This window comes from Cryptomeria japonica, chromosome 1 (genome assembly GCF_030272615.1).
Source record: "Cryptomeria japonica chromosome 1, Sugi_1.0, whole genome shotgun sequence".
NCBI classification, from domain to species: Eukaryota; Viridiplantae; Streptophyta; class Pinopsida; order Cupressales; family Cupressaceae; genus Cryptomeria; species Cryptomeria japonica.
The window spans coordinates 533,503,943-533,513,118 of record NC_081405.1 but is presented as its reverse complement, the minus strand read 5'-3'; positions in this window follow the sequence as shown (position 1 = coordinate 533,513,118).

Genomic DNA, 9,176 nt, shown 5'->3' with positions numbered 1-9,176 from the left:
TCTCCTGAAATATGGAAATCTCATCCAAAGACTGAATAACCTGTAGACCCAGAAAGAAGTGCAAGAGACCAAGATCTGTCATCTCAAACTGCTCCATCAAAGCTCTCTGAACACGCTGAATCATGGAGGATGAGCTACCTGTAAGGATGAGATCATCTACATATAGCACAAGAATCAAAAGATCACCCTCCTAACGCTGAATATACACTGTGTGATCGGAATGACAGCGTGTGAAGTGAGAGGAAAGCAAGAAAGAGTCCATCTTCTCATACCAAGCCCAAGGGGCTTGTTTGAGACCATACAATGAACGTCGAAGTCTGCAAACCAAAGAAGTGTCCTGCACAAATCCCTAAGGCTGCTCCATATAGATCTCCTCATGTAGGTCTTCATGCAAGAAGGCACTCTTCACGTCCATTTGAAACACTGTCAATCCCTGTGAAGCTACAAGTGAAAGTACCAGGCGTATAGAATTCATCTTGGCGACAGGAGCAAAGGTCTCAGAGTAGTCAATACCCTCTACCTGAGAAAACCCCTTCGCAACAAGACGGGCCTTATACTTATCAATAGAACCATCGGCAGCATATTTGGTACAATACACCCACTTGCACCGAACCAACTTTCTTCCCTTCGGAAGAGGACAAAGATCCCAAGTATGATTCTTCATTAAAGAAGAATACTCCTCATCCATGGCCCTATCCCACTCAAGGTGTCCTGTCGCCTCTGAAAACTTTTGAGGATCATCTGAAATGGCATGACTCAAAAGACTAGAACCAGATGTCTGAGTACGAGTGCGACGAGTATCTGAAGGATCACCTGCCAAAGAACCAGCTGCATCAACAGTGACACAGGCCCACCTCGGCAAAGACGAAGCAACTAGTGGTGGTGGAGATGGTGGATCATCATCTACATCATCCTCAAGAGATAAGTAATCCTCAAGAGATGAAGAGGAAGGAGTAGGCAATGAGGGAGAAGCTGGTGATGGAGAATCCATCTGAGGATAGCGCTCATCAAACTGGACATCCCATCGAAACAGGACCTCTCTGGAATCAGGATCAAACAACCTGTATGCCTTAACATCCTCACAGTAGCCAACAAATATGAGTGGCCGGCTCTTCCTCTCCATGGCTTTCCGCTGAGCATCAGGAATAAATGCCCAAGCCTCACTACCAAAAACTCAGAATATAGAAACATCAGGCTTGACATGGGTCCAAGCCTCCTCAGGAGTCATATGTCGCAATGCCTTATGAGGCATCCGATTCTGAATATAATTGGCACAATTGACTGCCTCAGCCCAAAATGAAGAACTCATAGCTCGAGACTGTATCATACAATTTGCCATCTCCCGTAAGGTTCTGTTCTTTCTCTCAGCAACACCATTCTGCTGAGGGGTGTAAGGAACTGTAAATTGATGCTGTAAACCATGCTCAGTGCAAAAATCTCTGAAAGCCTGATTAACATACTCCACCCCATTATCTGTGTGTATCCTCCTGATAGAAAGTCCAGATTGCTTCTCCACAAATGTCTTAAAAATCCTGAATGAGTCAAAGACATCAAACTTGTACTTAAGAAAGTACACCCATGTACGTCTGGAGAAGTCATCAATAAAAGTGAGCACATAACGGGCCCCTGAAAAGGAAGGAGTCGGAAAGGACATAAGATCACTGTGTACCAACTCTAGGGCTGCCCTAGCACGAGAGGCTCGACCCTTAGGAAAAGGATCTCGATGATGTTTGTCAAGGACACAACCACGACATACACCATCAGTACAAGAAATATGTGGAAGCCTAATCACAAGTGCCTGTGTACTCATCTGTTGTAGATATTTGTAATTGACATGGCCAAAACACTCATGCCAAAGCCTGCTCACTGAATCTACATGTGCTATAAGAGAGGAACCAACAGTGTCTGAACTCTCAAAGCCATCAAAGCTATATAAGTGAGATGCAGAATCCACACTCCCAGTAGCCACAACCAAGTCAGGATCATGAAGATCTCGAATAACCACATCATGAGGTGAGAATTCAACTATCTTACCAGAGCCAGAGTGGCAAATCTGATAAACGGATAGAAGGTTTGTCGAAATGTCAGGAACCAAAAGCACATTCTGTAGACAACCACCATCCAATGAAACAGTACCGGAACCCTGAACGGAAAGTTGTGCTGAGTCACCAACTGCAATATGTCTAATGCCGGTAGGGGCAAGAGCGGTGACCAAATCCTCTGTGTGTGTCATATGGTGAGAGGCACCAGAATCTAGAATCCAAGTGGATGCTGAGGACAATGCTCATGCAGAAAGAGCATGACCTTTCCCTGTGGGCTGTGAAGGAGCCTGAGGTGCACTAATATTATGCTGTTGCATGGCTTCCTCCAAAGCCTCTAAATGTTTCCAACACCTGGAAACGGGATGTCCTTCCTTGCCACAAAAACTGCAAGGATTACCAGATTTCTTCTTAGTCTTGGAGGAAGACTCACCAGACTTTGAAGATTTTCCCTGTTTAGAATTGGACTGTGGTTTTGAATCAGACTTAGGTGGTGGCTTGGAGGGATTCTCACTAGCCTCTGAATCTTTCTTAGGCTTAGGTTTCTGCTTCTGTTTTCCTTTGGAGGACTGGGCTACCAATGCTTGGTTCTGTGAACCTGAAAGTGAATCCAACTGCTTAAGCTTAGCTTGCTCACGAGTCAGATGATCACAAAAGACCTCAAAAGAAGGCATGACATGTCGAGCACCCAAGGCATCCATGGTGGAATAGAAGGTTGAAGAGAAGATTTGAAATGGACCCCGAAGCTTGGAGAGGATCAGGAAAATGCACTCTGTATCAGTCTTAGTCTTACCACAACCCTGCAAGATAGATCTTTGCTATTTGAACTTCATCAGAAAGTCCTCAATAGAGGGAAACGAATCAGGTACCAAGGATGTTAACTCTGCCTTAAGCTGCAAAGCTTTGAACTCGTTGACAGTACAAAAAATCCATCAAACTTGGTCCAAATGGCTCAAGGAGTGAGACAACCCTCAAAATGAAACTGGAGACTGTCGGAAATGTGTAAAGCCATCAATCCCATAGCCTGATCCATATTGTTCCTGTGCTGCATAACCTCAAAGGCACATGTCAACTGAGGCTAAACCTCATCCAAACAGGACCATAACCCTCGAGACTGGAGAAGAGTCATCATGCGACCCTTCCAAGTGTGGTAATTATGCGGTGTGAGAGATTCAATAGGTCTGTCGGCCATCCTGTGAACTGTGCCTCAACTGCTCTGAATTTTTTTAATCATTATTAAGTGGTCTTTCAGAACTAGACAGAAGATGCAGAAGGGGTTTGGTTGTTTTATTTTTGGTGTTTGTAGATTCTGGTTTTCTGATGTAAATAACAGAAAGCAAGAAAAAAACACCCCCCCACAATGCAAAAAACTAATCCCCAGTACGAACTGAAAGCCGGAAAATGATAGAAAGCAGTAACTGGTTGAGACAAAATTATGAGCACTTGAAGAATTTACTGATGAAACAGACTACAGATATGGAAAGAGCACAGAACCACCTTTTCAACGCCTATTTGCTTTCGAAAAATGGAGCAAAAACGAGCAAGTTATGCCCCTCAAAGTGCAAAAAGGCTCATCAGACTTTGACTGCGAAAAAATGCAATCAAACTGGAAAAATATGAAAAAATTCCTGCACCATTAGAATGGGCTTGGAGCCATCTTTCCAACGCCTATTCATTTTCGAAAAACGGAGATCGGACGCCCGATTTATACCTGATTTTATAAAGCAGCTCCAAAAGGTCCAATTGGGCCCTTATAGCCCTCAGGGGCTTAAAAAAAATGGGCCCTGGTCCGCTGGGCGACCAGGGGCTGGCGCAAGGGCTGGTGGCGCGGGGGCGGCACCGCTGGTGCTGGCGGAGGGCGGGAGGTGCACGGGCGACGCAGGGAGCGATGCGACGGTGGCTGCCTGGCCACGGCTGGTTGTTACCGTCGACGGCAGAGGCCACCGGGCTGCACACCGGCGGCGCGGCGCTTGAAACGGGCGGCACCCAATATTTTTAAAAACTGTGTTACCTTTGTAATTTTTTTTTTGTTTTTATTTTGTTTTTCGCCTCGAACTGCGTGCCCTGGGGCCGTATGGCCTTGGGGCAAAAAAATTTTGCCTTCTGGAGCAACTGTGTCCGAATCGGACGTATTTTATATGAAAATAGGGGTTTTTGGGCGCTGTGAGTTCAACGGTGAGGTTCGTTTGGGCTCAAAGTGCACCAAAAAAATACCTCCTATTCCAAAATAAAAAACAGAAGACAAACACAAATCTGATGCAACCAAAACCTAGATCTCAAAATCTTTCAAAAGTCTGAACAAGCTGCAGCAAATCTGGCTCTGATACCATGTAGGATTTGAGAAATACAAATCTACATAACCCAAAGAAGCCTGCATGCAAAAAACCTATCACAGAGAAAGAGAGAGAACGAAACAAGGGTTTTGGCTCTAACAAAGTGAAAAGATTTATTATCAGAGAAAAAATGAATCAAGAAGTTACAATAATACAAGAGATCAATCCTTATAAAGGAGATCAACACTGAAAGGAAAACCTAACCCTAAGGTGAGAGCATTTAATAATTAAATATTAATTATTAAATGACTAATATATGCATAAAGTGAAATCTTAAGAGGAGAGTAAAGGTAATTAATTACTTTACTCTAACAATCATCATTTTGGTGGTTTTCAAAATGACTGTAGACTCTAGAAGTCATGCCTATCAAATCCACTGCATCCTGCTAAGGCTCATCTATTGTGAACAATTTTGTTCTGATTTTATTCCTCCTTGATTGGACAAATTCTGCTTCAGAATCCCTGATAACAAGCAACCTGAGCTCTGATTTCTCAGAGAAATCTGTGATCTCCCATCTCTAACTCAGAAGTTGTCCAATCCTTTTATGCCTCTGAAACTGTCGTCCTTGCTTGTCTAATCAACCTCGACTCAAGAGAAACCTTCAAACTAGTTCCTCAGGAATGAGTCGGCATCCAAGCCTTAAAAATTCCTCGTACATATTAGCTTGCCACCACAGTGGTCGCTAGCTCTCATGTTTGTTTAATGTTAGCATTTTTAGGTTGCGAGCTAGCGACCAGATAGTTTGTGGTTAAGTTTTATGGTTATCGCCAGCTCACGAGGTAAAATGTCTGAAGACGTGATCAAGTCGCGAGTTGGCAACAAGTTGGTTTGGGTTTACATCGCGAGGTCTCTAGCTTTTTGGGTGTTAGCGTTTTATGTTACCGAGCTGGAGATTGTTAATGAAATTGCTTTGGTCGCGAGGTCTCGAGTTGGTCTGATGTCATACATTATAGCCGCGAGAGCTAGCGAGTAACTCATTTCATACAGTTGTTTAATGTTAGCATTTTTAGGTCGCAAGCTAGCGATTAGACAGTTTGTGGTTAAGTTTTATGGTTATCACCAGCTCGCGAAGTTAAATGTTTGAAGACCTGATCAAGCCGCGAGCTTGCGAGTGAAGTGCTAGCGGTTAAGAGATAAACAATTTTATGTAGGCGAGTACGTGACAAGGGATAAAGTTACCACTATCTCCAAGTCGCTGCGGTGACGAGGACTTAACATTTTGTGGTCGAGAATTGGCGAGTGGCAGTTCAATTTCCCTCAGTCGCTAGATCTCGAGGTTATGAAGGCTTAGCATTTTCAGCTTGCAAGTTGGAGATAGAGTCGTAAGGGCTTGTCGCTAGGTCGCAAGATTTTCTAATGGGCAGTCTTTCAGGCAGAGAGTTGACGATTGTATGCCACGTGTTTTAATGACTTAATATCTTGAAATCGCTAATATTTTTTTTTTATGGTTTGAAAATAGCTTGAAATCGCCAATATTTTATTTTTATGGTTTGAAAATAGGTTGAAATCGCCAATATTTTTTTTTAATGGTTTGAAAATAGGTTGAAATCGCCAATGCAAATATTTTTCTGGTTTTAAAAATATTACAATTCGCCCATGCAAATATTTTTTTGGTTTTAAAAACATTACAATTCGCCAGGATTTTTCACAAACTTTGAGTGATCACGGCTAATTCGCCAATGGAGATTATTATTTTTTCTCTGTAAACCGCAAAAATTCACTAGGTAAAATTAAAATTTTCCTCAGGAATTATACAGCTTTCACCAGGGTTTTACACCTTGTCCAAGGGGGTTTTCTTAAAGTTTTCCCTGAATATTTGTGCTCCTCAAAATTGTATCACACTTCCGAGCACTAATTTTAATAATCTTTCTTCTTTAATTAATTAAATTATTTTAAATAATTCAATGTCATTCTTCTAAATTAACTTCATTCTTCTTATTCAAATTTAAACATTGAAATTTCCCTCTTCTCTCATAATTAAATAACATTAAATTATTTAATCATCTAATTTTCATCCAACATTATTTTTATTATTTAATTAATTATTTCACCACATTCATTTAATTAAATAATCTTCATTATTTAATTAAATTCAATTTCTATATCTCCATGATTAATAATTTCTTCAAATTGTTTAACTAACTATTAATGTTCTCTCAATTAAATAGATTTATAAAATTATTTAGTTTCATTTCAAATAAATCTCATTTGCCTCCAAATTCAAATTAACTTCAATTCACTCTCATTTTCATTTCAATTTCATGTTTTTGAAAACCAAAATTTCCTCCAAAATGACATTTCATCTCAAGTTCCTACACCACATGTTGAAAATCCTTAACTTCCACTCTCAGTTCCGACTAGTGAGTCAACAATCATTTTTTTCTAATTAGTCAACCCACTCTTTTTGAAAACACCTTTTTTTAACTAATCAATCAATTATCTTAACTTGTCAATCAAATCAATCATCAAGTCAATCAGATGAATAAAATTCTCAATCAAAGTTAGTTATTGTAGCATCATAAATCGAACACCCTTAATTTGGGTGGACAATTCCACACTTAGGTTAGCACCATTCCACACTTAGATTAGCACTCGCCTTAGTGTCTTGCATTTTGCATTTTAAATTCTCTTTAAGTATTTAATTAATTAATTTAATTTAATCTAAAGTCCTCTTTTATCACTCCATGCATCATAAAATTGGGTCCTTAACCCTAAGTGTGTCCCTTTTTATACTTTTAATTAATCCATTCATCAAAACCCTAATTAGGTCCACTTTTGACCTTCAAGGCCCGATTTTGCATATCTAAACACCTTGAATTGTCGCACCGAGCTGGGATTTACTTTGTAATCATGATACCTTGCATCCCTAAAAATTTGAAAAAAAGTTTGGTCCTGAGTTTTTCTCCCCAAATTTTAGGATCGTGTTTTGGCAGCATCATAATATTTAAATCCAACTTCGTGTGAAAATATATCAATTATAGGTTGGCCTAAAGGTGACTTGAGATTTTAATATTTCCTACTTTGCCTATTGCTCATGTTTAGCTCCAACCTTAGGTGAAGAATGTCCCTCCTCTTCCACCTTGTGCTTTATGTGTTGGCATGCTCTTTGTGGGGGTTTCCCATAATGGTTTCGCTTGTAAGTTCTAGATGATAGAATTGCTTAGGCCTTAGACTATTGTTAGTGAAAGAAGGAAAGGTCTTTCTTCCTCTTACAAAAATTTTCCCCAAGTTACAAGCAAAAATCCTACCCCCTCTTCATGTGGGTCATTTGTAGTCTACAAGTGGTTTATTAATGACCTAGGTAGTGTTGTAAGTGGTATGTTAATGGCTTGTGTAATGTTGTAAGTATCCTATTTTGGCTTGTGTTTCTTTATCTTTGGGTCTTTTGGTTGCAAAGGGTCAACACCCTAGTTTGTTGCTTAAATTAATCAAAAGCCTATGAACAAACAACTTCTCTGACTCCAATTCTTAACCCTAACTACCTTTAGAGAAAGAAATCAAGTACCCTACAAAAATATTACACATTTTCATGAAGGTACACTCACTTTCTATTAGCTCCACATAAATAAGTTAAGAAGCCATAAAGTTGGAAAAGAAAATCCCCAAACTAAAATAACATAAACCAAAACATACGAATAATTTTTAAGGGGAAAAATTATATTATATTATTTTTCTACTTTAACTTTTGATCAGTTAAAAGAACTTGAAAAATGCAGGTCTAATATAGGCAAGGCATGGATGGATAAAAATTTAAATAAGTTTCTTAACTTCTTTATTCACCATGATAAATCCATTACACTGTGATATTTAGTACATCATGACTTCATACTATTTGATGATATATTAATTATTAATAATAATCTTTTCTTTTAATGTGTTGCCTATTTAGTGACAAGATTCATGTCACAATATGATTCAATAAAGTCTAATTAACAAGAATCAAATATTTGAATCATTCTTTAGAGAAGTTGAGCTGAAATTTTTTCACATAAATCATGGAAAATTCCAACACGGTGGAAAAGAAATGGTCATATTGAGTATTTAGTCATATTTTGTTTAACACCACCTCTTCATTCATTTTGGTAGCAATGTAGTTCAACCCACTTATTGTAGTAAGAAATTCCTAATAGTCAAGGCAATTTTTAGTTACTTTAATGAGTTCCATAAAGTTCATTGAATTTTCGCACTTCAATTTTGAAGAACAACTTTCATGTGAAGGTCGAAAATATGGTTATGAATCTAAATCCAATTTCAAGTAGAAGCTTATAACATTTTTTAAAAATTGCAACTTCTAATTATTCCAAATTCAAATTCATTATATAAATCAATACTAAAGTGAGACAAGTTAATAAATAGTGTTTTCCTAAAACTATTGTTTATTTACCCACAAATATATAAAAATTGATATGCATTACAGAGAAACATTCGAGAAACCCAATTTAAAAATCACACTTATCTAAATCACCATTCTCACTTATATGAATTCATGCTAGGAATAAGAAGAGCATTAATAAGATGTTGGAAGCTCATTAAGCAAAATTCTTGTCTTCAAAAGTATAATCAAAAAATTATAAATTTTATAGTAAATTATTATTTCAAATTTATAATACTATATATATATATATATATATATAGATCCAATATCATAGTTTAAATTTTGTAGTGATTTTTTTTACAATAAATTCTAATGAAGAGTGCAAAACGGCTCTAAAATCCAAGACTTTTAAGTATTCAACTTATTTTCATTTAAATTTATATTTTTTTTCTCGATACCTCTGATAAAGTAGTAGTAGGCCACACTTA